The following is a 25,750-nucleotide window of genomic DNA, read 5'->3' as shown; positions in this document are numbered from 1 at the left end:
TGCAGAGTGATGCACTTAGGGAGTAGAAATCCAAGGTGTTAGGTGGTGAGAGGCTGATATGCACAGGCAGGGAAAGAGACCTTGGGGTGATAGTATCTGAGGATCTGAAGGTAACGAATCAGTGTGACAAGGCGGTGGCTGTAGCCAGAAGGATGCTAGGCAGTATAAAGAGAGGGGTAACTAGCGGAAGAAAGGAGATGTTGATGCCCCTGTACAAGTTGTTGGTGAGGCCTCACATGGAATATTGTGTTTGGTTTTGGAGGCTGTATCTTGCAAAAGATGTAAGAAGACTTGAAGAGGTCCAGAGAAAGTCAACAAAAATGATATGGGGATTGCGCCAAAAGACATGAGAAGAGACTGGAAGACCTGAATATGTATATCCTAGAGAAGAGGAGGAACAGGGGAGATATGATACAGAAGTTTAAATACTTGACAGGTATTAATTTAGAAACACGACCTGCTCATTGAGTGTGTGCCGCTGCAGCACAGGTGCTGCAAGCAGGATGGAAAAATAGTGGCAGTAGGGGAAGTGACATCACCTATGTGCGTATTGAGGGGGCCAATCAGGTCTGAGGAAACAGCTCTGGGGCATGGCAGGCATAGCAAGCTAAGCAGCACAGGCTCCTGGAAAATAGCTACAGTTCCGTGAAGAAAACATTCTGTGCATTGGACCCTCTGCTCCCTGTCTTGGTTTAACAGCTCTCTCCATCAGCTTTTACCTCTCATTTTGCCTATGATTAGCAAAAGTTAGTATATGCAAGTAAGAGACACTGAATAAAATACAATCAAAAGAATGCCACAGGCAGGGTGGAATAAATAGTGTTGGTGGGGGAAGTGATAGAAACTTGACGGCAGATAAAGGCCAAATGGCCCATCCAGTCTGCCCATCCTTCATAACCACTAACGCTTCCTTTTCTTCAGGGATCCCACGTTCTTGTCCCACGCTTTCTTAAATTCTGACACAGTCCTCCTCTCCACAACCTCCACCGGGAGGCTATTCCATGCTTCCACTACCCTTTCTATGAATGAATACTTCCTTAGATTCCTCCTAAGCCTATTTCCTGTTCATCGTAAGCCCCCTCAGTCCAGAGTTTTCATTCATTTGAAGAAGGCTCACGTCCTGAAATATTTAAGCATCTCTATCATATCTCCTCTCTCCGTCCTCTCTTCTAGTATATACGTGTTGAGGTTCATAAAACTGTCCCTATATGTTTGTTTGTTTTTCTTTTTATATTTCAACGTTTTTATTAATGACAATATAAAACATGCACATTCACATCTTGACTAGACTAAATCCAGTTAGGAAACAGTATTCACTTTGATGAAAACAATATATATCATCATCAAGCTTTACCCTTTTTTTTTGTCCCCACCCCTTCTACCATTGCAGGTTCAACTATATTATTCCTGAACGTTCCTTTAACCTAATAACAACTGACAGTGTCCTGTATGAAGAATAATGTACAATACTACCTCCCCCCCCCCCCATATCCCTCCCACCCTCTCTCTCTCTCTCAGAGTAAGTCCCATCAATCAGTGAGGCGCCCGGTAGACTAAGTCCGCCCTTCCCCTCAGAAAACATTAAGTACCAAACTCCTCCCTCTAGGCGTAAGTGTGTCAATATAAGCTCCCCAAACTTTTAAGAAGTGATTTTTCCGTTTTGGTGAACTCTTAGATTCTCTCGCCTCCCACATCATCAACTGGAGCACAAGGTTACGCCACTGCCATTACTCAGGAGCCAAATCTGGCGTCCAATAATTCAATATACACTTCCTTGCCAGTAAGCACAATTTCCGAAACAACGAGGCCCCCCTGAAAGAACCGGGCATATCTAAGAGCATTTGAACTGCTGTGCCCATTACCTCCCGAGATAACAGTCACGCTAAATAAATAGTGACTGTACTCCAAAAGCCACGTATCAAGCTGCAGCTCCAAAAAGCATGGGAGAGCGTATTATCAGCTTGCTTACACCTTTGATACAAAGATGTATTTGCGCCCCCCAAATTTTGCCAACTGGACTTGAGTTAAGTATGCCCTATGTATGACCCTAAAGGCACACTCTCTGTATTGGGCTCCACTAACCAACAACGGTATCCCTTTCAACTGCTGAAGAACATCCCATGATGCTAAACTGGAACTCAAGTCTCTCTCCCAAAGACTTTTAAGTTGCGCTAGGTCTCTAGAAACCCAGTGAGACCACAGTGCTTTATGCAGGCTTGAAATGGAGGGGTCCGCAGCTGAGACCCCCTCAAAGAAGTTTTTCATCTGAGCTCCCGGTTCCTGGTGCAACCTGTCGCCATCTAAGGACTGAATATAATGTTTTAACTGGCAGTGAGCGAATGTGTACCCCCACTGAATATCTCCCTGCCCTAGCAGTTGTTCCAATGGTTTAATTCTACCATCCTCTCCAAGAACTGCCCCCAAACATTCCAATCTGTTCTCCTCCCATTTTCCAAAAGTAGAATTTTCCATACCGGGCAGGAACAAGGGGTTTCCACGCAAGGCATTAGCTCTGTAATACCTGACCCCACCCGCAGGTTTTCCCCCAGAAATCGCCATGCTTGCCTCAGAGGCCGCAACAGCAGGCTATTCCTACAGCTGGTTGGAACCTGATCTCTCCCCAACTGCAGGAGAGACCGCAATCGGAAGGGAGCAAACAACGCCAATTCCACCTCTAGTGGCGTGTAATGGTTCGAGCCAAATAGCCAGTCCCTAACATCTGAGAAGACATGCCATATTATAGAGCTTTAGATTAGGCAGGCCGAGTCCCCCCTGCGACCAACCCCTCAGCAACAGCCAATATTTCATTTTTGCCTTCTTATTTGCCCAACAAAAACGCATCACCATCTTGTAAAATCATTCTAAATCTTTACGCAACAAACATAAGGGGAGAGTTTGCAAAACATATAACCACCGCGGAAGTATCACCATTTGAATAAGACATATTCGCCCTATCAACAGCATCTGCAGCACATTCCAACTCTCCAGTTGCTGCTTAGTCTGTGTCAGCAAAAAGCCAATATTGAGATTGTAAAGGTCCGCTACCGCCAGTGTCAACTGGATACCCAAGTACTGAAAGGAATGCGTCGCCCACCTCAACGGGAAGCGCCCCAGCCAGGCCAAACAGATGCTAGGGTCAATAGCCAAAGCTTCAGACTTCTCCAGATTCAGTCTAAAACCCGAGTAATCCCCATACTCTTTAAATACCTCCAGCAAGGCTAATAATGACTCTATCGGTTTGGTAAGCAGAACCAGGAGGTCATCTGCAAAAGCCGCCACTTTAAATTCATGTCTCCCAAGTTTGACCCCCTGTATGTCTGTAGTAGATTGTATGTCACGAATCAACGGATCCAGATATAATGCAAACAGTAATGGAGATAGGGGACAGCCCTGCCGAGTACCCCGGCCGATCTCAAAGTCCACCGAATAACAATCATTTACCATAATTCTCGCTCTTGGCTCAGTGTAAAGTGTCTTTACTGCCTCCAAAAACCAGCAGTCAAATCCATAAACCTTCAATGTTGCAAATAAAAAGTCCCACTCAACTCGGTCGAAAGCCTTTTCGGCATCGAAGCTGACCATCATGGCAGGGACTCCCCCGCTCCCTAGCCCCTGTAATGATGTCAGGATCCTCCTTAGGTTTTTCGAGATTGACCGACCTTTAACAAATCCTACCTGCGGTTCTTGTATAATTTTCGGCAACACACGAAAACTGTCCCTATATGTTTTATATCCAAGACCACTTACCAGTTTTGTAGCCGCCATCCTGTTTAGATCTTTCTGTAGGTACGGTCAGAATTGGGGCCTCACAAGAGACATATACAAGGGCACTGTCACCTCTTGATTACTGCTGGTCATCCCTCTCCTTATGCACCCAAGCTGTGCTATTTTCCAGGAGCCTGTGCTGCTTAGCTTGCTGTGCCTGCCATGCCCCAGAGCTCTTTCCTAAGACCTGATTAACCCACCTCAATCCGGCATTTAGGAGCCTGCGCTGCTTAGCTTAGGTGATGTCACCCAAGTGCAGGATTGAGATGGGCCAATCAGGTCTTGGGAAATGGCTGTGGGGCATAGCAGGCATGGCATGCATGGCAAGCTAAGCAGCACAGGCTCCTAAATGCTGGATTGAGGTGGGCCAATCAGCTCTTTGAAAACAGCTCTGGGGCATTGCAGACATGGCGAGCTAAGCAGCACAGGCTCCTGGAAAATAGCGCAGTGCAGGAGAAGTTACTATATGCAAGTCAGAGGCACTGAAACAAATCCTAGAGCACGCAACCCAAAAGAGGGTGTGGCCATGAGAGGAGCATGTGCAGGTCGTGGGTGTTCCAAAAAGTTGTGCACAGTGTTACAGAATAATGGATCTCCACGCCCAACTTGTGCACCAGGATTTACACCAGATTCAGCAGGTGTAAGTCTGGTGCCCAGAATTGGAAATCAGCACCAAGTGCTATTCTGTAAACAGTGCACACACTTATTGCATAGTGCTTAGCCTCAAACTTTTCTGGCACCCATTTTTAGGTGCCTTTTATAGAATTCCCTCCTATATGGATGGTACCAATGAAAATTGCTGTAATGCTTTGGTACCATCTATGTGACAGGCAATTCTGTAACTGGGCTCTGGCATTTATGTGTCACTTGCATGCATAATTTATAGAATATTGGAACTTTCACATACACACATAAGTGGCAGCAAAGCAACTACGTGCTGTTCTGTAAAGGTACAGGTAAGTGGTATATCGCTTAAATGCTAGGCAGGGCATTCACATGGATGAAGTATTGGAGAACAGCAACAAAAAGGAGGAGGAAGTCCAAAACTCCACAAAGAAAATAGAACAACCAGTAAAGGGTGGAGTAAAGACACATAGAAAGGTGTGCAAATAAAATCAGCCTTTCTTAAAAGGACCCGACACAGTCATTTTAAGACTGTCTGTGCCAGAACCGGTGGTGGGAAGCTAAAAAGCATCAAGAGTCAGTGCAAACTCTAGCTGATGTTATAATACAGCTTCAATATGTAAAAGTAAAACAAGCAAACACCGGAGCAAGCAATTAAAATGTCTTCACTGAAACTGGTAATATTAAACAAACAATAGTAGCGTGCCATGTAGCATTCCAACCATGGAAGAAAATGACTGAGTATGGGAGAGGTATGGGCAGAGCTGCCACTTAACTGTGCAACTTACAGAATATAGTAAGTTACCTGTGTCCCTGCTGCATTTAGGTCTCCATATTTATGCAAGGTCTATGGCACACGCCCTTTATAGAATCACACTTAGCGCCGATTACCGTGTCTACCTTTAGGCGCCAGATTTACGTCTACTGAAATCTGGTGTAAATGCTGGTGCCCAAGTTAGATATGTTTACCCAGTATTCTATAACTATATGCACAACTTTTCAGAACGCCCATGGCCATGCCTCCTTTTGAGTTACATGCTAGTAGAGTTAGGCGCACTGCTTTATAGTGTATGACCAGATGCATGTGCAGATTCTAAATGGTGCCAATTGTTGGAATGTAATTGTATTTTACATGCATTGCCTGTCACCTATTATTTCTCTGTGATTACTCTGTGACCTCTGATGTGAATTACTTAGAGAGGTCACACAGCTATGCAACTTCCTGTGGGGGTCAGACACAGCACATGCAGCACATGGAGCACATGGAGCTCATGATCTCTCCTAACCTGAGAGGATCTATGGTGGTGTGAGCATCCATTACCATCTAAGCACATGGAAGGAGCTGATAATACAAATGTATAGTAATATGTATATAAAAGCCTGTCTGATTATAATCTAACTACAAACTGTGAGTAAACAGATGTTTTGTTACTTCAACTTTAAAGTGACTCAGCAGTGAATTATTCAGGGGTGAATGAGAGAGAGATGAAGAAAGAAATTAACATTTCTAAAGCTGAAGCTGTGTGTACTAAAATCTGCTAATTATTTACTACAAAATAATCCAACAAAAGGGTTACGGGCCCAGGGCCAGGAATTGAAAAAGAAGAGAAATATTACCAGGCAGAAAAAAAGGCCACATTTTTTTCTCTTAAGTTTTAAAGGAAAGATTCAGTCTGTCTCTCTCTCCCCCCACACAGCAGACAGAAGGCTAAGAAAATGGCTGAGGGAAGAAATTCACCATTTTTCTATTCTCTCAAGGTGCCTAGATTAACTGAGTTTAATTATCAGCAGTGGGAACTAAGATTCATATGTCTCCTTCGAGCAAAAGGATTAAATATATGCTTAGACCAAGACAGAACAGCTGAAAATATGGCTGAATGGGACAATGCAGACTATTATGTGAAGTGCATGCTTTTGGAAGCTCTCTCAGAGAGACAAGCCATATTGGTGGAGGGAAAAGATACACCAAAGGACATTTTATATAAACTGAGAACTATGTATGCAACTACATATGCAAAGCAGCAACCAATTTGGCTGGCAGAGTTGAATGAAACCAAATTAAGGGATAAAAGTAAATGTAATGATCACATTATGCATCTTATGTCTTCATTTCAAAAGTTAGAACTTTCTGGAATTCCCATGTGTGATGCATTGAAAAGAGCATTTCTTTTTACCTCACTATCAAAGAAGTTTGATGTTTTTAGGTCTGTAAATGAGGCCATTGAAGGGCAATCTTTTGAACAGACAACATCAAAACTAAGGCAGGAATGCATAATAAATGATTCTGAGGAGATGTGTTCTCAAAGCAAGTCAGAGAGAAATGAAACAAATTTCTTGGCAAAGAACAGAGAAAGGCGGAGCTATGGGAAAACTCCACCCAAAGGCAAGCTGATTTGCTACTCATGTGGAAAGGAGGGACATGTATCTAAATGGTGTAAGGAAACACAAAACACTCCCTCTAGCTCACCTAAGCCAATGGAACTAAAGAATTTTCAAACCAGGAAATGTATGAAGGACAAAGATAAACACAAGGGCTTTCTAATGGCAGAAAAATCTTTGACTATGGTAAATAATAATTCAAATGAAAGTACTTGGATTTTGGATTCAGGGAGCACATGCCATTTAACCAATTGTAAGAATTTCTTTCAGGAAATGTGTCCAGAGGAAGGTATTCTTAAAACTGCAAACGCAGGGACTGCTAAGATCCAAGCAAAAGGTATTGGATTCTTAAAATGCAAAGTGTCTAATGAAGTTAAAGAAATTCCTGTAAGTGATGTCTTGTATATTCCCCAAGCAGTTTGCAATATGCTTAGTGTATCTACATTAGATAAGAAGGGATTTGTGATTCATTTTGAAAACAGTAAGTGCACAATCTCTAAAAATGATGAAGTGTATGCTGAAGCTTTTATGCATAATGATGTTTATAAGCTGAACATTTCAGGTGAAGCCTCACATCTGGCGCAAGTAAGGAAGAATGATGGTAAATGTAGTCTGGAAATCTGGCACCGCCGCCTGGGACATCGTGATTCTAAGGTGATCCAGGATCTTTACAGTAAGCAACTGGCCACCGGCATTCAGATAAGTGCAGATGCTGGTAAAATGGAGAAATGCATAGACTGTGTTACTCAAAAAGGTGTAAGACCCTCATTTCCTGCATACACAGGAAATAGGAGTAATAAAGTACTGGACTTAATACACAGTGACTTATGTGGACCGTTTAATATCCCATCATTGGGAAATAACAGATTTGTGCTAATATTCTTGGATGATTTCTCTAGATATTGTGTGGCCTATTTGCTGAAAGAGAAAAGTCAAGTCACAGACATGCTGAAGAAATACGTAGCCATGGTGAGCAATAAATTTGAAAGAAAACCAAAGGTTCTTCAGACCGACAATGGTGGTGAGTTCACTTCACAAAGCATGCGCACATTTCTAGAACAAGAAGGCATTCAGCATATCACAACAGTAGCTTATACACCAGAGCAAAATTCTGTTGCAGAGAGAAAATTTAGGTCACTTGTGGAAATGACCAGATGTATGCTGTCAGATAGCAATCTCCCTAAAAGACTATGGGGGGAAGCCATTCTCACAGCAGTGTACCTACAAAACAGAATGCCAACTAAAGGCGCTGAGCGCACACCACATGAGACATGGCATGGTAGGAAGCCAAACCTGTCACACATAAGAACATTTGGAAGTACAGCATATGCTCATGTACCAAAGCAAAGAAGGCATAAGCTGGATTCCACAACAGAAAGGGGCATTTTAGTTGGCTATGCTCCAGGACACAAAGGATATAGAATTTTGAATCTGAAAACTGGCATTGTTGGCATAAGACATGTTACATATTTTGATGAAAACAAAAGGGTTGATAAAGGCTGGATTATCCCAGATGAGCCTTATCATCCAGAATATGAAACTAGAACCATAATAGACATGCCAGTGTATATAAATGCCATACCAAGGCAGATGTCTGAAAGCAACTCATCTGTATCTAACGAGGAACAGGCAGAGGAAGCAGACACAGAAAGAATCATTGAAGAAGACAGTACAGTTGGAGAAGGGGAATCAATTGGAGAAGAACTCTCAGATTTAGAGGATGCGGAAAGGTCAGACCAACCTGTTGTCAGACGCTCATCCAGGGAAAACAAAGGTGTTCCACCCCCAAGACTGTCTTACCTAACAAAGTCAGCAGAAGCTCAAGAGCCCTTAACATGGGATGAGATTGAGAAAATGCCAGCAGAAGAAGCTGCTGAATGGCATAAAGCTGCACAGGAAGAAATTGATGCATTGGATAAAAATAATACTTGGATTCTTACAAAATTACCTCCTGGCAAGAAAGCTATAGGATGCAAATGGGTATTCAAGTTAAAAAGGAATGCACAAGGAAAAGTGGAAAGGTATAAAGCCAGATTAGCGGCAAAGGGATATCTTCAAAAATATGGAGAAGATTTTGATGAAGTGTTTGCACCTGTAGTGAAACACACGACAATAAGAACACTTCTGAGCATTGCAGTCTCAAAAGGCATGCAAGTCAAACACATTGATGTGAAAACAGCGTTTCTTCACGGAGATATAACTGAAGACTTGTACATGGAACAACCAACAGGTTTCATAAATACAAAACAAAGACAGCTAGTGTGTAAATTAAACAAAGGTCTTTATGGATTAAAGCAAAGTGCAAAATGTTGGAATGAAAAATTGCATGAAATATTGACAAATTTAGGATTTAAGCAAGGTGAAGCAGATAAATGCTTGTACACTAGGTGCACAAATGGACAATATGCATACATTTTAGCTTTTGTTGATGATCTGCTCATTGCAAGCAAAAGTGAGCAAGAGTACAAGGACATTGTAAAGTGTTTAAACCTCAATGTTGAGATAAAAGAACTGGGTAATGTGTCATACTATCTTGGTATAGAAATTGAGAAACAAAATGATGGTTCTTATCTTCTAAGCCAGAAGCAGAAAATAAATGAGCTTATTGAAAGTTTAGGTATGCAAGATGCCCAAGTTGTAAGCACTCCCATGATCACTGATTTTCTGAAGGATGAAACAGTAAGAGAACCATTACCAGATAACATCCAATATAGATCAGCCATAGGTAAGCTTTTATATCTAGCTACCACATACAGGGCTGATATAGCAAATGCAGTAGGAATTTTGAGCAGAAGGGTCAGCTCACCTACCAAATCAGATTGGACTGCAGTTAAAAGGATGGTAAGGTATTTAAAGGGTACCATTGATTGTAAATTAAAGATTTCAGCCAATAGTAATCCAAAACTAATATGTTACTGTGATTCAGATTGGGCAGGGGATCATTCTGATTATAAATCCACAAGTGGATATGTGTTTATGTATGGAAATGTACAAATTTCATGGGCCAGTCATAAACAAAGTATTGTGAGTTTGTCTTCTACAGAAGCTGAATATGTGGCCGTATCGGAAGCGTGCAGAGAACTGATGTGGATTGAAAAACTTTTGCTGGATTTTGGAATAGCTGAAAAGAGACCAATCCAGATAATGGAAGATAATCAGAGCTGCATCCGACTGTCACAGAATGACAAGGTTCAGTCACGCACCAAGCACATCGCAACGAAATACCACAACGTGCGAGAGTTGGCAAAAGAAGGGGTCATCAGTCTACACTATTGTCACACCAGTGAGATGACAGCTGACATCATGACCAAACCGTTACCCAGAGAACATTTTGTGAATCTGCGTATAAAGCTTGGACTTTGTATGAATAAATAATTGCATGACAGTTATGCATGAGAAGGGGTTTGTTGGAATGTAATTGTATTTTACATGCATTGCCTGTCACCTATTATTTCTCTGTGATTACTCTGTGACCTCTGATGTGAATTACTTAGAGAGGTCACACAGCTATGCAACTTCCTGTGGGGGTCAGACACAGCACATGCAGCACATGGAGCACATGGAGCTCATGATCTCTCCTAACCTGAGAGGATCTATGGTGGTGTGAGCATCCATTACCATCTAAGCACATGGAAGGAGCTGATAATACAAATGTATAGTAATATGTATATAAAAGCCTGTCTGATTATAATCTAACTACAAACTGTGAGTAAACAGATGTTTTGTTACTTCAACTTTAAAGTGACTCAGCAGTGAATTATTCAGGGGTGAATGAGAGAGAGATGAAGAAAGAAATTAACATTTCTAAAGCTGAAGCTGTGTGTACTAAAATCTGCTAATTATTTACTACAAAATAATCCAACACCAATAAACTTCAATAGTTGGTTGTTAGCACCCAATTATTGGTAGTTAAGGGCTCATTACTCATAGTAACATAGTAGATGACGACAGAAAAAGACCTGCATGGTCCATTCAGTCTGCCCAACAAGATAAACTCATATGTGCTACTTTTTGTGTATACCTTACCTTGATTTGTACCTGTCCTTTTCAGGGCACAGACTGTGTAAGTCTGCCCAGCACTATCCCCGCCACCCAACCACCAGCCCCGCTTCCCACCACCGGTTCTGGCACAGACCGTATAAGTCTGCCCAGCACTATCCCCGCCTCCCAACCACCAGCCCCGCTTCCCAACCACCAGTCCCGCCTCCCACCACCGGCTCTGGCACAGACCGTATAAGTCTGGCCAGCACTATCCCCGCCTCCCGCCACCGGCTCTGCCACCCAATCTCGGCTAAGCTCCATAGGATCCATTCCTTCTGAACAGGATTCCTTTATGTTTGTCCCACGCATGCTTGAATTCCATTACCGTTTTCATTTCCACCACCTCCCGCGGGAGGGCATTCCAAGCATCCACCACTCTCCCCATTAAAAAATACTTCCTGACATTTTTCTTGAGTCTGCCCCCCTTCAATCTCATTTCATGTTCTCTCATTCTACCTCCTTCGCATCTCCGGAAAAGGTTCGTTTGCGGATTAATACTTTTTCAAATATTTGAACGTCTGTATCATATCACCCCTGTTTCTCCTTTCTTCCAGAATATACATGTTCAAGTCATCAAGTCTCTCCTCATACGTCTTGGAACGCAAATCCCTTACCATTCTCGTAGCTTTTCTTTGCACCGCTTCAATTCTTTTTACATCCTTCGCAAGGTACGGCTTCCAAAACTGAACACACTACTCTAGGTGGGGCCTCACCAACGACTTATATAGGGGCATCAACACCCCCTTTCTTCTGCTGTTCACACCTCTCTCTATACAGCCTAACAACCTTCTAGCTACGGCCACCGCCTTGTCACACTGTTTCATCACCTTCAGATCCTCAGATACTATCACCCCAAGATCCCTCTCCCCGTCCATTCCTATCAGACTCTCCCCGCCTAACACATACGTCTCCCGAGGATTTCTATTCCCTAAGTGCATCACTTTGCATTTCTTCGCATTGAATTTTAATTGCCAAACCTTAGACCATTCTTCTAGCTTCCTCAGATCCTTTTTCATGTTTTCCACTCCCTCCCGGGTGTCCACTCTGTTACAGATCTTAGTATCATCCGCAAATAGGCAAACTTTACCTTCTAACCCTTCAGCAATGTCACTCACAAATATATTGAACAGAATCGGCCACAGCTCCAATCCTTGAGGCACACCACTACTCACCTTTCCCTCCTCCAAGCGAATTCCATTCACCACTACCCTCTGGCTTCTGTCTGTCAACCAGTTCCTAATCCAGTTCACCACTTCGGGTCCTATCTTCAGCCCATCCAGTTTATTTAAGAGCCTCCTGTGGGGAACCGTGTCAAAAGCTTTGCTGAAATCTAAGTAGATTATGTCTATAGCTCGTCCCTGATTCAATTCTCCTGTCACCCAATCAAAGAATTCAATGATATTCGTTTGGCACGATTTCCCTTTGGTAAAACCATGTTGTCTCAGATCTTGCAACTTATTGGCTTCCAGGAAATTCACTATCCTTTCCTTCAGCATCGCTTCCATTACTTTTCCAATAATCAAAGTGAGGCTTACCGGCCTGTAGTTTCTAGCTTCTTCCCTATCACCACTTTTGTGAAGAGGGACCACCTCTGCCGTTCTCCAATCCCTCGGAACCTCTCCCGTCTGCAAGGATATATTAAACTCAATTAAATTGCAAATCTGGGTGCCATATATAAAATACAGGGTATATGTTTAGTGACACCGAATATACATACTTTTTAACATGCTGCTCTTGGTATGTTAAAATATATGGCCCCCGATATTCAGTCACTGATCAGTTAAGTAGCATATTGGCCCCTAGGGCGCTGGTGCGCTCCTGACAGGAATGGACACTTGAAGTCACTACTCCAAGCAGTAGCCTAGTGGTTAGTGCAGTAGACTCTGATCCTGGGAAACTGGTTTCAATTCCCACTGCAGCTCCTTGTGACTCTGGGCAAGTCACTTATCCCTCCATTGACCCAGGTACAAATAAGTACCTGTATATAATATGTAAACCGCCTTGAATGTAGTTGGAAAAAACACAGAAAGGCAGTATATAAGTCCCATTCCCTTTCCCCTTTATAGAAAATTGTCCCAAGTACCAGGTTATTTTTCAAAAATTCTTTAGCATTCATTGGTGTTATATTTATAACACCTTTTTGGACATGTCTATGTCTAAACTAATCAAATCCAAGACTTCTAACTTACTACAATCTGGTTCTAAATGTAGCAAGCATGATCCGCCATCGCCGGAGAAAGCGTCTTCCGGTAAACCATCATTATCACCATCAGATCTTACTTAAAGCCATTATGAAACAACATGTGAATTGAAAGTGGAACTACAAACTCTTACTAGATCGTTATCATCATTTCAGCTTCAGATTGAAATGCTGGAAACACATGTCAATCAGACGGTCTTGTCTCTCGTGCTAAAAAACAGGACCAAACTAACAAGCACATTCGCACGCTGGAATTAGAAATCAAAAATCTTTCCAACAGGACTATATGAAACAATGTAAGGATTATTGGCCTCAAAGAGGGGGCTGTAGGCCTGATTTAGTTAGTTTTCTTACCTCTAGGATCCCTGAACTGTTAAAGATCACTACTGACCTGCCGCTACAATTTGATCAGGCACACAGATCTCCTTCGCACCTTAAGCAGGGCATGCAGCAGCCATGGCCTATTGTTGCAAAACTCCTTTGGTTCCCTCAAGCTTTGCAAATACTAACAGCAGCACCACTGTTTTGGAGTTGAAATTTGATGCACTCCCCTTTTTTTATTATTCTTAGAATGTAAACCACCTAGATGGTAATGCCGTAGAGCAGAATAAAAAGTATGTAAGGAACTTGAAATCTTTTCTGGAAATGCGAGTCCACTTAAAATCTTTAGGTGCTCGATATGGACTTCAGTACCGAGCATGTATGACAGTGACCCTGAATAACATGACTAGATCTTTTGATTCTCCGAATCTATTACAATACTTGGATCAACTTTAGTTTCATGGAATGTCCACCTGATTTCTGACTCCAGGTCTTTTCTTTTTTTTCATGACATTTTATTAGTTTCAATAAAGCATTGAGAAGACAACTTGATGAAAAGAGAAAAACAAAAAACATATCAATACATATCGAACTGTTACATAACAGGAGGAGTGTGCCAGAGGATCTAAATAGAAGAACCAAAGCCCAAGGCAATTATATATGTTCAAATACCATCGTCAAAAGAGGCTAAATAAGTAGCAAATTGGAGACCAAATTATATTTGTCTTGAGTGTTGAACCTGCAAAACTAGCTGATGCTAGTTCAAGTTTATGATATAATAAATTAGATTGCCACCAAAAATGTTCATTGAGTAGTTTTTCCATTTGGCAAGAATCATTTGTTGAGCGATTGTAGCTAAAATATCTATTGGAAGAAGAAAATGATGTTCCAAAGAACAAGATTTAAAAATAACCAGTGATGAGGAAAAAGGAATATTCGAATCAAATGTTTTACATATGGTACTCCAAATAGCTTTCCAGAAAGTTTGTATGTGAGAACATTCAAATATCATGTGCATTAATGTTCCAGGAGATGTATTCCAATGCTAGCAAACATTAGTAAGAGAAAGATGTGCAGAATGTAACTTATGTGGAGTCCAAATAGCTCTATGGTACAAAAAATACATGGATTGTAAAAAAAATTTGCAGCTGGTAAAGGTTTGATGTCATGAGAATCTTCAGGAAGAAATAGATGCAAATCATTTTCCCAAATTTGTAGAAGAGAATTGGTGTTCTTATAATGCGAAGACACTGTATATAGAAGAAGCAACATGTCCTGAGGTCAACAAAGTTTCAGAAAGCTGAAAAATAGAAGGTTTGGGACAAGAAGAGTATTTTTTCAGTTGAGAAGAATTCAAGCAGTGAAACAATTGGATCCATCTGAAAAACTGATAAGATAGCAGATGATATTTAGATTTTAAGTCTTGGAAGGGAAGTACAGTATGTGATTCACAGTTATATACATCTTGTAAGCACCATATATTACAATCTGACCAACTTTTCCAGAAAAAGGGATTATTATTAATTAGAAAATCAGAGTTTTTCCATAGTGAAGAATATGAAGATTTACAAAAAGGATATTCAAGAATACAATCCAGAAACAAAAGACATGATTTAGTATGGATAAAGAGCAGATTCTCTTTTTGAGATGATGACAAAGTAGATGTGAGAAGTGAGGGGAGGGAGGGAGAAAGGAAGAACTTGTGATTGCTCCAATAGAAGCCAGACTGGAGAATATTCAGGATCAGAATAAAACCAATGGCAACCTTGCTGGGCAATGAAAGCTTTATGATAATGTAGGAAATCGGGAAACAAGACACAGACTTTTCTATGTAGAGCTTGTCTAATGAAGCAATTTATGCCTGGTACCATCTATTTCTCAGTATGATATGAATAGTATTTTTCATGTATACTATATATATATGATATTACTCTCTACTTACTACATTATATTAAAGGCTTTTGTATTCTACATTTGCTAAAGTTATTCTTATCAAATTTACCTTCTAATGATTACAGTTTAAATGCTAATCGGTTTATTGGTAAGCATACTTGGGTTTATATACTCAAATCTTCAACTCTGTTTGGAGGGAGACTGAAAGCTGGGGCTAAAGGCAAAGCTTTTTGTATTTAGCTCCAGCTCCGCATTCCTAATTTTCTTTTTCTTGTTTGCACTACTCAGTTCTAAATGCCGTTTGTTCCTTCCCTCTTTCAGATATGCTGCCCTTTCTCTCATTATGTTTCTCTTTATTCTTTATTGCTAATAGTTATTACAGTCTCCACAAACTTTAGGTATCATTCAGGCTTATTTTTGAAAGAGATCGCTGGCCATCTTCCGACACAAATCGGGAGATGGCCGGCCATCTCCTAAAACTGGCCAAATCGGTATAATCGAAAGCCGATTTTTGGACACACTCGCCGGCATTCCGTTGCGGAGGCGGCCAAACTTCAAGAGGGCGTGTCGGCAGGGTAGCAAAGGCAGGACGTGGGCGTGCTTACGAGATGGCCGGCTTCAGCTGATAATGGAAAAAAGAAAATCGGCGATGATGAGCATTTGGCCGGTTTTACTTGGTCTATTTATATTCACGACCAAGTCTCAAAAAGGTGGCCAAACTGACCAGATGACCACCGGAAGGAATCGGGGATGACCTCCCCATACTCCCCCAGTGGTCACCAACCCCCTCCCACCCCAAAAAAAACTTTAAAACATTTCTTTTGCCAGCCTCTATGCCAGCCAGCTCCATGACAGCAGTAGGCAGGTCCCTGGAGCAGATTTAAAACTAGGTGCACTAAACTGCACGGAAGAGTCCTTCCCTTACCGATCCCTTAGCGAGAATCGGTAAGGGAAGGGCATGCATGAAAGAAATCGCATGCAAAGAGCTGCTCATTTGCACGCGAATTTCCTTCCCTAGGAGGGGAAGCCAGTCGGCCAGCTCTTAAGAAAAAAAAGGATCTTGCTGATCAGTTATGTTATGACTTACTTGTTCTGGAGTGCTGTATTTTGTGATACTGTTTTGAGAAATGTTCAATAAAGACTTCATACAAATTAAAAAAGTCTCTGACGTGCACTTAATGGGGAAATCAAAACTGTTTTTGCTCATAGCTTTTTTTAGTAGTAACAGTGGGATTTGACCCAGCCACCTCTGCATTACAAGACCAGTGCTGTTACTACTTGGCCACAGCTCCACTTATTTGGATAGTCCTCCCTTTTAATTATACCCCTTCAGGTCTCTCTCAGCCAATCACAGCGCATTTAGCTGTCTGTGAGTGGCTGAGAGAGGCCTGGAGGGGCATAATCAAAAGGGAGGGGCATCTACATAAGTGGACCTATGGCCAAGTGGTTACATCACTTGCCTTGTAATGCAGAGGTGGCCGGTTCAAATCCCACTGTTACTACTAAAAAAGCTGTGAGTAAAAACAGTTTTGATTTCTCCTAGTGCACGTCTTTATTGAACATTTCTCAAAACAGTATCACAAAATACAGCCCTCCAGAACAAGTAAATCATAGGATAACTGATCAGCAAGATCTAAACATCCAGAAGTACCAGTGCACTATGAATGCTGGCCCCTTCCACGACCAAATGCCTTGGATTTGACAGGGTTTGAGATGGCCTGTTCCAGTTTCCATTATCGCTGAAAAACAAAGTCGGCCATCTCAAACCCGGCGATCTATGGCATTTGGACAGCCCCAACCGTATTATCGAAACAAAAGATGGCTGGCCATCTTTTTCGATAATACGGTTCCGGACAGCTCTTTGTGGCGCCGCCGAAACAGATGGCCGGCCATCTATTTGGCCGGCACCGTTCGATTATGCCCCTCATTATGACACAGGCTAGTTTTGATGTTCCACTGAGAGAGATATTTTCAATATGACGTCTAAGTCAGACTTTGGAAGTTTTGCACTAAATTGCCCAAATCCAAATAGGAAATATAGACTTTTTATGAAACACCAATGAATCTATCTTTTTTTTTTTTAAGTACCACCTGTAACATGTTTTTGTGCTTTGTGCATTTATCTTTTTGGGCCATTAAAAAAAAATCCAAATGAAAACGCTCAGAATCAAGCCATTGAGATGTAGGAGGAGCCAGCATTTTTAGTGGACTGGTCACACAGACATCCCAAGACAGCAATGAGGCACTCTAGGGAGCACTGCTATGGACTTCATTTCACCGTTATCCCCTTATCTTGTCTGCTGAGCCCTTCAAAACCCACCACCCCATCTATACACCACTACAATAGCCCTTATGGGTGAAAGGGTCACCTGTATGTGGGTACAATAGGACTTTGGTCAGTTAGGAGGGCTCGCTCACTCTACCAGTGGGACAGGTAGAGTGAGATATGGGCCTGGGTCCCTGTAAGAGGGTTTATAGAATACCGTCCTTCACCCTTAAGAAAAGTCCCTCTCTAAATAGCTTGGGCCACCTTAAAAGCGTTGATCTTGCCCCAGGAGGAAGTGAGCCGGGAGTAGGGTTACCATATTTACCCTAAGAAAAAGAGGACACATGTCCTGCCCTCTGCTGCACCCCTGCCCCGCCCCCTGTCACACCCCATCCTGCTCTGTCACTTTGACCCCCCCAAAGAAAGCCAGACTCCCTCTCTCCCCCCATGTAGATCCCTTCCCCAATTTTCCAGCCTTCCTCCACCCACATGACTCAATTCACTACCTCTCCCCTCCCCTCCTTTACCTTAGTGTGGTGCCCTGGTGGTCTAGTGACCTCTTCTGGGCAGGAAGGAGCCTCTCTGTGGAAGTCTCATGAGGCCACCACTTGAACTCTCAGCAGCCATTTTCAATCGGTGCCGGGAGAAAGACATTCTGCAGATGTGCTTGGCAGGAAAAAGGGGACTCTTTCCTGCCCCGAAGAAGTCACTAACCATCGGGCACCACACTAAGGTAAAGGAGGGGAGGGGAGGATAGGACGCCTGCCTACCCGTCCACCCGCCAGCCTGCCTGTTTGTCCGCAAATCCATACAAACGGGTAGGCTGGCAAAACCCGCCTAGTTGCCCGACCGTGTCCTCAAAAAGACCAGACATATGGTAACCCTAGCCGGGAGGGGCGGAATACTTCAGTCATATTCAGCTAATGTCAACCACTGTACTTTCGCACAGCAATGAGGGAGCTGCCATCCAGTCACTAAAATGACAGAGAAAAACCTTTGACATCCTTATGGTCTCTAAAAATGGTCTTAAAAGATATAATTGCCACATAAACCTGCTTTATTGCTATAACTAAAGAAGAATAGTTCTGATAATAAAGGTGAAACTAAAACAAATCAAACAATAATTCAGCAAATCACCAAGGTGCTCTGGATCGCAAAGTGATAAATAAAATCACAAAAAAGGGCTTAATAGCAGTATGTAAGAACGATCAGCCATCTGAATCAGTCATAACAGCATAAATCACCATTTTTTCTGCCTTCCACATGTGATTGACAGTGTGACCCTGATCGAGATCACTGCGTTAAAAAACCTCGCAAAAAACATAAAAACAAATTGAAAACACTGAAGTGTTTAAAAGAGGAGAAAAGGCATTGCTCTATTAACGCCCGATACAGTGGATGTGTTGAAGTCCAACTTTCTAGACTTGCTTATGACAACTAGAACACTGCTTCTTCTCTGTTGCACCACAAAATAATGATTCAGGAGACTAGAGTACCTGAAATATTCAGATTCCACCAGGAGTTCCTGCTCTAAGTGGTCATCTTATTGAGCTACTCACTAGCACACCTCAAAAATAACTTTATAAAATTATGCTCAACAAGTCCATGTGTACTGTGGAAAAAATTATCTATGGGTGACAAACTGTACAAACTTGAAAATGTTGGGGATGTAGTTAGGTTTGGTATATATAGTGCAGAAGAGATACCTAGTTCTGAGTTCTGATTCAGATGCACTAGGATATAAATTATTCCAAACTCACTTCTATTTTCTGTAAGCCTTAGCAACATAAATGGAGTGGCATTTTAAAAGGACATGCAGAAGGAATTCCAATGTCCAAATCAGGACATGTGAAATTTCCATACTACAGTGAAACCTCGGTTTTCGTTGACTTCGGTTATCGTCGGTTTCGGTTTTCGTTGATTTTTTCAGTGAAACATTTGTCTCAGATTTCGTCAGTTGTCTCGGTTTTCGTTGGCGTGCCCACGTGACCTCGCTGCTAATTTTGCGAAAACAAAGGGTGACCCAAACGTTCTGCTCATTGTGGCATTGTTTCTCGTTGTGTGAGCATCACCCTGCGCGTCTAACGCAACGCACGAAAGATAAAATCACATGTGTTCAAATCTGATTTTCCCTGTTAAGTGTTTCCCTTGCTAATAAGTTAACCCTTTCCCTTTAGCTCCATCATAGGACTATATTTATTCTCTATAAAATGTGTTTTTGGTATGTATTTTGGAGTGTCTAGAACGAATTAATTGGATTTACATTGATTCATATGGAAATAATTGCCTCAGTTTTCGTTTGTCTTGTAAAATAGGAGCAAAGATGCACATCCAAGCCTCTCCATATTCAGAGGGAGCAGCAATTATACAAAACTGGATGTGGGGAAAACAAATGCACGTCACCCACACATATAGATGTTGGAGCAGTTTCTAAAATTGCTGCTCCCTCTGTAAAGGGTACTCATTCCAGCACTGATGTACCCCCCAGAGGTTGCCCCCATCCTGATGCAGGTCTCCTCAACTCCCCTCCCCTCACTCCCACCCATCACCTTTCCCTACCCAATGTCACATTCGTCCCTATCTGAGATTACTCTCACCTCTTCCCAACATCACTCTCATTTCTCCCCGACATAACCTGACTCTCTTTGACAGCAAAGCCACCTCTCCTCTACATCATCTGACTCTCCCTTTGGGAGGCCCCCCTCTTGTGGGTATGAGATCAACAAGTGACAGCCTCCCCCGACATTCTCTGAGGCCCAAAGCTCCCAAAATTGGCGTTGGACCACAAGCCCACCTTCCCCCACCCCCTGACCCAGTTCCCAGCCACTAGAGGTCAAGCTTCAATATATGCCCTTGTTTGTCAGCCTCTACGTTTGCTGTTTTGCTTTGACTTTCCGTGGAGGCTCCTCCTGTCTTCTTGTTTGAAAATTGCATTTAAACATGTGGGCTTCTTCAGACATTTAAATGCTGCCATTTAGACTTGGGAATGCTGCTAAAATAAGGGCTTTTATCTGCTTGTGCTCTGGGACTTAGTTGTAAACCAAGCATTTGTCTTAATCTGTCTTCTGGTCAATAAATTAAATGTATGTATTTAATTTATATATTGTAGTCTGGACATAGCTTGCACTATGGCCGTATTTAGTTATTTGTCATATGACAACTGTACCTTCCTCAGCGACCTTCCAGACCGGTCAAGACGCTTGGGTTATGCACTCCTACCAGCAGAGGGAGACTGAGAACACTAAAACTGTAACAATGTATAAGCCACCTGCCAACCCCCAAGCAGCCAGTAAGTCTCCAGCAGAGGGTAGACGTGCAGCCTGAGCAGTCTGGTCTGGTAGGCCTAGGATTTGTTTTAGGCCTTTTGTTGGTTAGCACCCTGTACTTAGAATCTGTGTGCTTCGGGGAAGTGGGTCCGGTGGGGCTCCGTTTTTCCCCTGGGGTGTCACACCCAGTGATTGGGTCCCTCCCCCTGTGCTCTCCTGAGCAGTCAGCCCTGTGCCTTGGCTCCTGTGTGATTGCAGGAACCTTGAGAGCCATAGCCCTTGTCAGCTTTTAGAAACTGGGCTGGGAGGTAAGAAGCCAGTTGAAAAAAAAAAAAAATAAAAGCTCTGCTTGTTTGTTTTGGGGCTGACTGGGAGAGCTGCAGTGCATTTGTGAGAGAGAGCGAGTCTGGGCGCTGCTGCCTGTTGAGTTGCTTACCTCCTTTCTTCCCTGAGGGATGTCGGTGTGGAAACTGTCCCGTTGCCGGTTCTGTGCGCACCGAGATGTGGATGTGCCGGGGGCACAATGCAGGCTCTGTGGGGAACAGAAACCGCCTCTTTCTTCGCCTCCAGTATTGTCCGCAGAGGTTTCCAGGGTTGGCTCGGGCTCTGTTGATACGTCCTTGTTCCCGGGTGCTGTAGCGGCGGTTCTGATTTTGGCGGGAACTGCCGCCATCTTGGATTCCTCTGGCCCTGCGGTTTTGCCTCAGACATTGCAGGATTTTCAGAGGCAGAACGTAGGCTGGTCTCCTGAGTGCTGAGGGGGCATGGGATTCCTACCTGATTGTATTTGGTCGATGTTCCAGGCGTGGAAGTCAGAATCCCAGCAGGCAGACCTTCAGAAGGGGGTAGATCCCTTAGTTGCCAAGCGTCCTCGTCTGGAGTGGTCAGAAGACCCAGAGTTTTTTTCCTTACAGCACTCAGAAGAGGAGTGCAGTGATCTTGGAGATGAAGTTCTTTTGGACACCTGTCCTGAGGAGGAGGGGTCCTTGCCATGTGAAGATCCCTCAGTAGTGAGGATCTTTCATAGAGATGAGCTGGCTGAATTGATTGATTAGGTGGTTGCTACACTTAAATTTCATTCTCCTGAGACCACGGTGGCGGAGGTAAAGCAGGTAGACCACTCGCCTCCACCTACCCTCCTCTCCTCCTTCCTGTACACATTAATTGATTTGATTTGCTTACTTTATTTCTTGTCTATTAGATTGTAAGCTCTTTGAGCAGGGACTGTCTTTCTTCTATGTTTGTGCAGCGCTGCGTATGCCTTGTAGCGCTATAGAAATGCTAAATAGTAGTAGTAGTAGGTAGACCCGTTGGTTAAGTGTATTCACCGGTCTTCCCGTTCTTTTCCCATGAATAAAGACCTCAGAGATATGGTCATGCAGGAATGGTCTTCCCTAGATTCTGCTTGTAGGGTGGCTAGAGCTATGGCGAGGCGTTATCCTCTTCCGCAAGAGGATAGGGACTCCTTAAAGTCTCCTACAGTGGTGGTGACGGCAGTCACTAAAGCTACTGCTATTCCTGTTGATGGGGGGGCTGCTCTCAGGGATCCTCAAGATAGGAAGTTGGAATCCTTTATTAGGCGTAGTTTTGATCTGTCCGCCTTGTCGCTGCAGGCCTCAGTGTGTGGAGGTTTAGTAGATCGTGCTTGCTTCCGCTGGGCTGAAAAACTCTTAGATGATCCGGCGGTGGATAGATCTTCCTGGGTGCAGGAACTAGCCAAGCTGGAGATGGGCTCTTCTTTCTTAGCGGATGCTCTTTATGATTTGCTGCGAGTGTCGGCAAAAAATGTGGCATTGGTTGTGGGAGCTCATCTTTGGCTTCGAGGTTGGGTCGCAGATGCGGCCTCTAAGTCCAAGTTGTGTTCTTTCCCCTTCAAGAGTTCTATGCTGTTTGGGGAAAAGCTGGATAAGTTGGTACGCGGTCTTGGGGATGCTAAGGTTCCGCGCCTGCCAGAGATGCGTCCCAGAATAGGTGGTCGAGGGCTATCGCCATGGTCGTCTGCGAGATGCTCGGTGGTACAGGCTGGGTAGAGCCAATGGTGCGCCTAGAGGGCAATTTTTTTCAGCATACGCAGCCCTTTCGTGGAGGCCACCCACCAGGGAGGTCAGGATGCATCTTCGGTGGGTTCCACCCCGGTGCATGCCTCGCAATGAATGTGTGTGGGCCCAGCCTCTGGTTCGCGTAGGTGCTCGTCTACGTCAGTTTTACCAGAGGTGGACCCACATCACGTCGGATCAGTGGGTGCTCGAAGTGGTTCGCAATGGGTATGCCCTAGAGTTCGATGGCCCTCTTCCCAATTTTTTTCTGGGATCTCCGTGTCGCTCTCGTCTCAAAGCCAGGGCAATTCGCCAAACCCTCCTTCAGTTCATCGATCTGGGGGCTGTGGTTCTCGTACTCACCTCAAAGAGGGGGACGGGTTGTTACTCGATTTATTTCGTGGTTCCCAAGAAGGAGGGTGCCTTCCGGCCTATTTTAGATCTGAAAAGGGTCAATGGGGCGCTGAAGGTTCCCTCCTTCTGGATGGAGACTTTGCGTTTGGTCATCGTAGCGGTTCAGTCAGGGGAGTTTCTCACTTCGTTGGATCTGTCAGAAGCCTATCTACATATTCCCATCCAGGCGGAGCATCAGCGTTTTCTTCGTTTTGCGGTCTTAGGACAGCATTTTCAATTCTGTGCTCTGCCATTTGGTCTTACAACGGCGTCTCGTACCTTTTCCAAGGTTATGGTGGTCATAGCAGCGGCATTGAGGAAGCAAGGAATCTTGGTCCATCCGTATCACGATGATTGGCTGATTCGAGTCAAGGCAGGAGAGTGTAGAGGTGACCGCGAGAGTGATGAGTTTCTTGGAGTCGCTCGGTTGGGTAGTGAACGTGGACAAGATAGTTTCATTGCAGTCCCTGGAGTATCTGGGAGTTCGTTTTGACACGTTGAAGGGGCGAGTGTTCCTACCGTCAGCTTGGATTGTCAAGATGCAGGCTCTGATTCGTCAGCTTTGCTCCAAGAGACTTCCTTCAGCTTGCTCTTATCTGCAGGTATTGGGTCTCATGGCAGCTTCAATAGAAGTAGTTCTGTGGGCCCGGGCTCACATGCGGCAGTTACAGTCGTCCCTGCTGGATTGCTGGTCTCCTCAAACTCAGGACTTGGAGGAGAGACTCTTTTTGCCGGATGCTCCCCGCCTCAGCCTTTAGTGGTGGCTTCACACGCCGAATCTGGAGAAGGGCATGCCCTTGAATCCTCCAGACTGGATTGTTCTCACCACGGATGCCAGTCTGGGAGGTTGGGGGCCCATTGCCTCGGACAGGTGGTCCAGGGCTGTTGGTCGTCGGAGGAGGCTGGATGGTCCATCAATTGTCTGGAAATGCGGGTGATCCGTTTGGCTCTCCAGGCTCTTCAGTATCTTCTAGACAGCAAGGCGGTCCGGGTTCTGTCCGACAATGCCACGGCCATCGCATATGTCAATTGTCAAGGGAGCACGAAGAGTCGGGCGGTTGCCAAGGAGACAGCGGAGCTAATGAGTTGGGCGGAAGTTCATCTGCAGTGTCTCTCAGCAGGTCACGTGGCCAGCATGGACAACGTGAGCACGGATTTTCTGATTAGACACACATTGGACCCCGGAGTGTGGTCGCTTCATCGTCCGCTGTTTCATCATCTGGTGATGGACTGGGGTCTGCCTGTGATGGACCTCATGGCGACGTCCGCCAGTGCTCAGGTGCCCCGGTTTTTCAGTCGTCGGGATCCATGGTCCGAGGGGATCGATGCCCTGGTGCTTCCATGGCCTCCTCAACAGCTGTTGTACGTGTTTCCTCCTTGGGCCCTGGTAGGTCGTGTAGTTCAGAGAATTGAGCGGCACTTAGGCACGGTGATTCTGGTAGCTCCGAATTGGCCTCGTCGGCCGTGGTACGGAGATCTAGTGCGTCTGGCAGTTCGGGGTCCGCTGTCTCTGGAGGAGTTGGTGTTGTTAGTGCAAGGTCCCATAGTGATGCCCGATCTGTCTCCGTTCTCGCTTACGGCTTGGCTCTTGAGAGGAACAGGTTGCGGAAGAAAGGGTTTTCGTCCAGAGTAATTGATACTATGTTGCAGTCCCGTAAACTATCCACCTCTGTTGCTTATGTTCGTGTGTGGCAAATTTTTGAAAATTGGTGTCAGGAGCGTTCTTATTCTCCTTGGCGCATTTCGGTTCCGGAAGTGCTAGAATTTTTGCAAGATTACTACTACTACTACTATTTAGCATTTCTATAGCGCTACAAGGCATACGCAGCGCTGCACAAACATAGAAGAAAGACAGTCCCTGCTCAAAGAGCTTACAATGGTGTGGATAGAGGTCTCGCTCTTTCCTCTTTGAAGGTACAGGTGGCGGCTTTGGCTTGTTTCCGGGGGAAGGTACAGGGTGTATCCTTGGCCTCTTTTCCGGACGTGGTTCATTTTTTGCGGGGCATGAAGTTGATTCGTCTGCCGCGGCGTAAGGTGGTTCCTCCATGGGATTTGAATCTGGTGTTGGTGGCTTCCCCCTTTGAGCCGTTGGTTTTGAGTACTTTTAAGGATCTCACTCTGAAGATGGTGTTTTTGGTGGCTATTGGTTCGGCTTGGCGGATTTTGGAGTTGCAGGCTTTGTCTTGTCGTGCTCCTTTTTTGACTTTTTTTTAAGGAAAAGGTGTCCCAGAAGCCCGTTCCATCATTTTTGCCTAAGGTGGTTTCCTCTTTTCATGTGAATCAGGACATTTCTTTGCCAGTGTTGGGTGATAGGTCGGGAGATTCGACTCAACACCGTTTAGCTAAATTGGATGTTCGTCGAGCTTTGCGTTCTTACTTGACAAGGACTCAAGTGTTTCGAGCCTCTGATAGGTTGTTTGTGTTGTATGAGGGACCTAAGAAGGGTGCTGCAGCTTCTAAAGCAACGATATCCAGATGGTTGAAAGAGGCAGTTTCTTTGGCATACTTGCTCAAGGGGCGTGAGGTGCCTTCGGTACTTAAGGCACATTCTATTCGGGGGGTGGCT

The 25,750-nt window shown here is 44.1% G+C and overlaps 1 protein-coding gene across 1 annotated transcript in view; it reads left to right on the top strand.

Annotated features, from left to right (window-relative positions):
• LOC115466732 (sterol O-acyltransferase 2-like) overlaps nucleotides 1–25,750 on the top strand; it is a 347,349-nt gene that overhangs the window by 198,470 nt on the left and 123,129 nt on the right. The gene's annotated exons all lie outside the window — the stretch shown is intronic.

The sequence above is a fragment of the Microcaecilia unicolor genome, chromosome 3, assembly GCF_901765095.1.
Source record: "Microcaecilia unicolor chromosome 3, aMicUni1.1, whole genome shotgun sequence".
NCBI lineage: Eukaryota > Metazoa > Chordata > Amphibia > Gymnophiona > Siphonopidae > Microcaecilia > Microcaecilia unicolor.
The sequence above is the reverse complement of the archived record's forward strand: the minus strand, read 5'-3'. Positions and strand labels throughout refer to the sequence as shown.